The 5,639-nt window shown below is 47.4% G+C and overlaps 1 pseudogene; it reads right to left on the bottom strand.

Moving 5' to 3' along the window:
* Window positions 1-3,491: 3,491 nt before the first annotated feature.
* On the bottom strand, window positions 3,492-4,123 carry LOC104984991 (annotated as a pseudogene).
* Window positions 4,124-5,639: the final 1,516 nt, after the last annotated feature.

Raw genomic sequence — 5,639 nt, forward strand, 5'->3', positions numbered from 1 at the left:
TGTACTTTGAGGCAAGCAGGATCAAACCCATGCCCTCTGCAGTGGATGTGTGGAATCCTAACCATTGGACTGCTAGGGAATTCCCTAAAATTTGTGTCTCTTTTTACTGTTCTGATTGGGTGATTTCCATTATCTATCTTCCAGATAAGGTATATTTTCTTCTGTATCACATAGTCTTCTAATCATTCCTTTACTGTATTTTTATTTCATTTCTGATTGGGTCTTTTTATATGCCAAACTCGAGTCTCCTGCATTGCAGGCAGATGCTTTACTGTCTGAGCCACTAGGGAAGCCCTTATTTTCTACTTGCATGTGACATCTTTTCAGTAGATCTTTTCTTTCCCTAATTCAGTTAACATTTTTATGACCAATGCCTTGAACTCTGTATCTGGAAAATTGTTTGTTTATGCTTCATTATTTTTTTCTAGGATTTCTCTTCCTGTTTCAGTTGAGAGTATTTCTTCTGCCTTTTTCATTTTGGTTAACTTTCTCTGCCTCTGTCAATCAGGTTATACAGTTATGTACTATAGTCTTGAAGTAATGTTCTTCTGTGGGAGTATCCCTGTGTGGGCTATGTGTGCCCAATGCCTTAAATGGGAGGGCTGGAATTAGGTGAACGTAAGTCACATTTTTCTTTAGAGTATGCTGGCATCTCTCACCTTGGTATTGAGTGTGGCTGGAGATGAAGAGTCTAGAGGTACAGCTGGAGTGAGGTGGACTTTCCACTCTGCTCAGTGACCATCACTGCACTACTGGGAGCAGGTTCTGATCCCAAGTTCCTGCGACAGAAGCCTTGAGGGTCTGGCCCAAGCTGGCTCTTTTCCCTTTAAGTGTATGTATTCCCTTCTCCCCACGCCAGAATCCTTGCCCAGAGGGACAAAGTGCTGAGGCCCACGGCCTGTGTGGGTCCTCGTGTCGTGTGGACTGCAGACAGAGGCCCCTCGCTGTCTTTAGTGTGCTGCCCGTGCAGGTGCCTGCGGTTGTTTCCTTCAGTCGGCTCAGACTCAGCCTTGGGTGTAAGTTCACTCTGTCCCTCACAGGTAATCCCTGACACTAGACTTTCCGCCTGACCCCCTGCACTTTCATGGAGCCACAGAGCAGGGCAGTTGGGACCCACAGAGATTCTTGTATTGTGAGTGACTGCCATCGGAGTTCTGGGATGCTTTGGTGTGCTGCTTGAATAAGTGCCAACAATGGCTACTGGCACCTCACCCAGGCTCTACCCTGGAACTGGGTCACCTGTGTCCCACGGTAGGTTCTTTTCCCTGGTTATGATTGCTCCAGACCCCATCTGCTACCTCCTTCTTTCCCTGCAAGGAAAGGCCAAATGTACCAGAAGGCTTCTAATGATCAATTACTGCGTCCAGCCCATTCCTGATGCTGCTCTGTGAGCCAAGTCTGGACATAGCCCTCTTTTGATACTATATCTGAGAAACACAATGGTTTACAAGGCAAAGAGGTTTGCTTCCTTCAAGGAAAACTGCTATTGAAGGGTTGGGGTGGAGGGTGGGGTGGTGGTTAGGGGTTCCTGGTAGATGAGCAAAAACCATTTTCTTGCATGGAAAGGAGAAAAAAAGAACCCTGAACAGATAAAAAGGGAGTAGTAATTGTTATCTGCTGGGACCATTATCCACGGCAGAATGGCAATGGTGGCTATTTCCTGAGATGGAATGAAATTACTTAGATTAATTGCTTCTGAAGACATAGCTCTCGTTGCTCACTTAAAAGACTCGTGACAGAGTTAGGAAAAAGTGATCCTATGGTTAGACTTTCAGAGTGGGCAGGGTTCCTAACTGTGTGGCATTTCCAGTATGCTTCCAGGCGGGACATTTGTTTATGAAGCTTCTATTGAGTGCAAAGTCATTAACCAGAACTTATGATTTAATGGTTACCTCATCCTTGCTGCTGCTGCTGCTGCTAAGTCAATTCAGTCGTGTCCGACTCTGTGTGACCCCATAGACGGCAGCCCACCAGGCTCCCCCGCCCCTGGGATTCTCCAGGCAAGAACACTGGAGTGGGTTGCCATTTCCTTCTCCAATGCATGAAAGTGAAAAGTGAAAGTGAAGTTGCTCAGTCATGTCCGACTTAGCGACCCCATGGACTGCAGCCTACCAGGCTCCTCCATCCATGGGATTTTCCAGGCAAGAGTACTGGAGTGGGGTGCCATTGCCTTCTCCGACCTCAACCTTAGGATTGCTAAATGTGCCTTTGTTCTGGTATTGTCCTGTATCATAGTTATGAAGTGGTGTATATAGTTAGGTATTATTTTACAGAATTAAGAAAAGATCTTTGTGATTCCAGTGTGTACTTCAAAACTAGCTAATATGATGCTGTGATGTTGATTTAGGCATTGATAGTCCTCTGGTGTATGTTTAGAAAAACATAATCATAGGGAGCAAAGTAACAGCTTAGTTGAGGAGTAACAATTGTAAAGTAGACCTTACTCTTCAAATAAGGGTTCCATACTTGCTTTCAGGGGCTGTCACTTTCCACTTCCCCAGGGTTGGAAATCTTACATGGGAAGTGACAAATAACGTGACAGTAGAGGCATCTATACAGCATGGAGTGCTTTGTGAGGGGAAGGTGTGTGGTGAGCAATTCCTGGAGCCTTGGGGGAGCTGGGTGTGGTCTGGGCAGCACGAAGCTTCTCGTCACCGCCCCTGGTGCACCCGAGCCCCTCTTCCAGGGACTCGTGATATAGGACACTTGGCGCTTCTAACTTCTTTTCAGCACTATCACTTATATCCAGAAAATTAATCTGTGCATCTATCCTATCCTATTACCCCCATTTTACAGTTGAAGGACACATTTGGCTTAAGGTCGTGCAGGAAGGTGGTAAAGCCTGGACTCTACCAGGTGTTTGTCTTGTAAAATTTCTAACAGAAAAGTTGAGAGAATAGCTGGCAGGCCCAATCTGGCCATGGTTGTTGACTTATATATTGTCTCTGGCTACTTTCATGGTATAAGAGCGGATCTGAGCAGTTCCCACAGAGACTATTTCAACCTGAAAAGCTGAAAATATTTCCTACCGGTCCTGTCTATAAAGGTTGTACACCCGAGTTTTACTCTCTTTTCTCTTGACCTACCTTTTGATATATTACATGCAATATATTACACCAGGGAAGATGGGGATTTCCCTGGTGGTCCAGTGGCCAAGACTCCAGACTCCCCAGGCAGTGGGGCCCAGGTTCGATCCTTGGTTAGGGAACTAGATCCCACATGCCCTAACCAAAGAGTATATGTGCCACAGCTAAAGACCTCGCACGTGGCAAAGAAGATCCCACGTGTTGCAACTAAGACCAGGTGCCACCAAATGAATAAATATTAAAAAAAAACAAACTTCTGAACTGGTTCAGCATATAACCAGTCTGCACAAATGGACATTTATAAAGAACTATTTATTCATTTATTGATTTCTCTTTATTATTTATCATCCATCCTGCTTTTCCTCCCCTGAGATCACAGAAGACATCACAGAAGGCTTCACAAAATTAGCAGCCATTTCCCAGTGAGAACATGAAAGGGATACTTTGATTCTTTTTTCTTTCTTTTGTCTGCGTAGGGAGATTTGTGACAGTGTAAGTGTCTGTTTGGTGAATCTGGGATAGCAATATAAAGGGACCCATGGGTGAGCTGTGAGTGAGCTCAGCATTGCACAATTTTTTCTCGGAAACAAACTCTCCATGACGGCCCTTAGCATCTGAGGGCAGAAGGGCCAAGTACACGGGGGCTCCTTCTTCTGGGCTTTTGGGGGCTTTGAGTCCTGCCATGTCGGTTCTCACCCACCCTGGGCAGCAGGCATTCAGGAGGATCTTGTCCCGTCCTCTCTGCTCACTCAGTTTCCTGGCTTGGATTCTGGACAGGGCCGTGATGCCGATTTTCACCACTCCATATATATTATTATCCGGCCAGCCCTCCTTCCTGTGCACCCCGTTCTTTGTGTCTTCCACAAATTTGTTCATGAGCCCCACCAGCTCCTCCTCTGTGATGGTCTCACTCCTCAGTTTCTGCTGGTTTTTGATGTGCAGGTTTTCAAAGCTGCAAAGCTCACTCTGCTTGACACATTCACCACTCTGCCTAAAACACAATACAGATCATTGCCTAGAAGGGTGCGCACAAACATGATGAGCACCCAATTCGCTGGGGTGTTGGACCTCTAACTTCCGTTTGATGGCCAGTTACCAGTTTCTGTGAGATTGGTTAAGACTGCTTATACCATAGAAGTACATGAAACAGCCTGTTGGCCTGTCATAGCCATGATGTCTAGGATGAGAACAGAGAAAGCAATGCTCCAATGGGGAGGTCAGTGTCCAGATTTACTGGTGCTGGAGGGTCTGAGCACAGGCAGTGACATCCTCTCTTAGCTCACTTATCGCAGATGCCTGTAAGGTGAAGCTACATGCTGTCAAGACCACTCCTGCTTGAAACTTGACAAGGTCAAGCAGAAGCCCTGGGAACATCTATGGGATATGGACATAGGACGTGGTGATGAACTGAACCTGTTGAACATGGCCAGGTGCGGGGCGTGCAGGGCCTTTTCAAGCAGAGCTGACCAGGCTGGGGGCCAGCAGTGGTGGGATAGCATGGGATGGGGGGGTCTGTCACAGTCAGAAAAGCCAAGGACTGTGTTCCCAGCCAGAGAAGGCAATGGCATCCCACTCCAGTACTCTGGCCTGGAAAACCCCATGGGTGGAGGAGCCTGGTAGGCTGCAGTCCATGGGGTCGCTAAGTCGGACACGACTGAGCAACTTCACTTTCACTTTTCACTTTCATGCATTGGAGAAGGAAATGGCAACCCACTCCAGTGTTCTTGCCTGGAGAATCCCAGGGACAGGGGAGCCTGGTGGGCTGCCGTCTATGGGGTCGCACAGAGTCGGACACGACTGAAGCGACTCAGCAGCAGCAGCAGTGTTCCCAGGTCCAGTGCTGTGAGTACTTGAGAAGGAGGCCGTACCACTTTCCCTCCCTCCTAGGAGGGGCCAGATATTCCAGAAGGTTCCTAATGACCACTCCTGACTGCACCCCTTCCTGGTGCAGCATCCTGAGCCAAACCAGGACACAGCCCTCTTTTGATTCACCTCTGAGATACACTGTGGTTTGCAGGGTGGAGTGGTGAGCGTCCTCCAAACAAAACTGCTTGGTGAATGGTCATTAGGGGACTAGGGATTCCTGGCAGAAGAATAAAAATCATTAGAGGTGCTGCATGCCTGCACGTGTAGGTCTCCAAAAAGAGGAAGGAGTACAGTTACTATCTTGTGCTGGGTCCATCAAACCCGCAGAATTGGAATGGTTGCTTCTTCCTAAGATGCAATGAAATTACTTAGGGTAACTGCTTTGAACTGTGGTGTTGGAGAAGACTCTTGAGAGTTCCTTGGGCAACAAGGAGATCTAACCAGTCCATCCTATAGGAAATCAGTCCTGAATATTCATTGGAAGGACTGATGCGGAAGCTGAAGCTCCAGTACTTTGGCCACCTGATGTGAAGAACTGACTCACTGAAAAAGACCCTGATGCTGGGAAAGACTGAAAGCAAGAGGAGAAGGGGACGACAGAGGGTGAGATGGTTGGATGGCATTGCTGACTCAATGGACATGAGTCTGAGCAAGCTCCAGGAGATGGTGAAGGACAGGGAAGCCTGG

Source organism: Bison bison, unplaced genomic scaffold (genome assembly GCF_000754665.1).
Source record: "Bison bison bison isolate TAMUID 2011002044 unplaced genomic scaffold, Bison_UMD1.0 scf7180017864037, whole genome shotgun sequence".
In the NCBI taxonomy this organism is placed as follows: domain Eukaryota; kingdom Metazoa; phylum Chordata; class Mammalia; order Artiodactyla; family Bovidae; genus Bison; species Bison bison.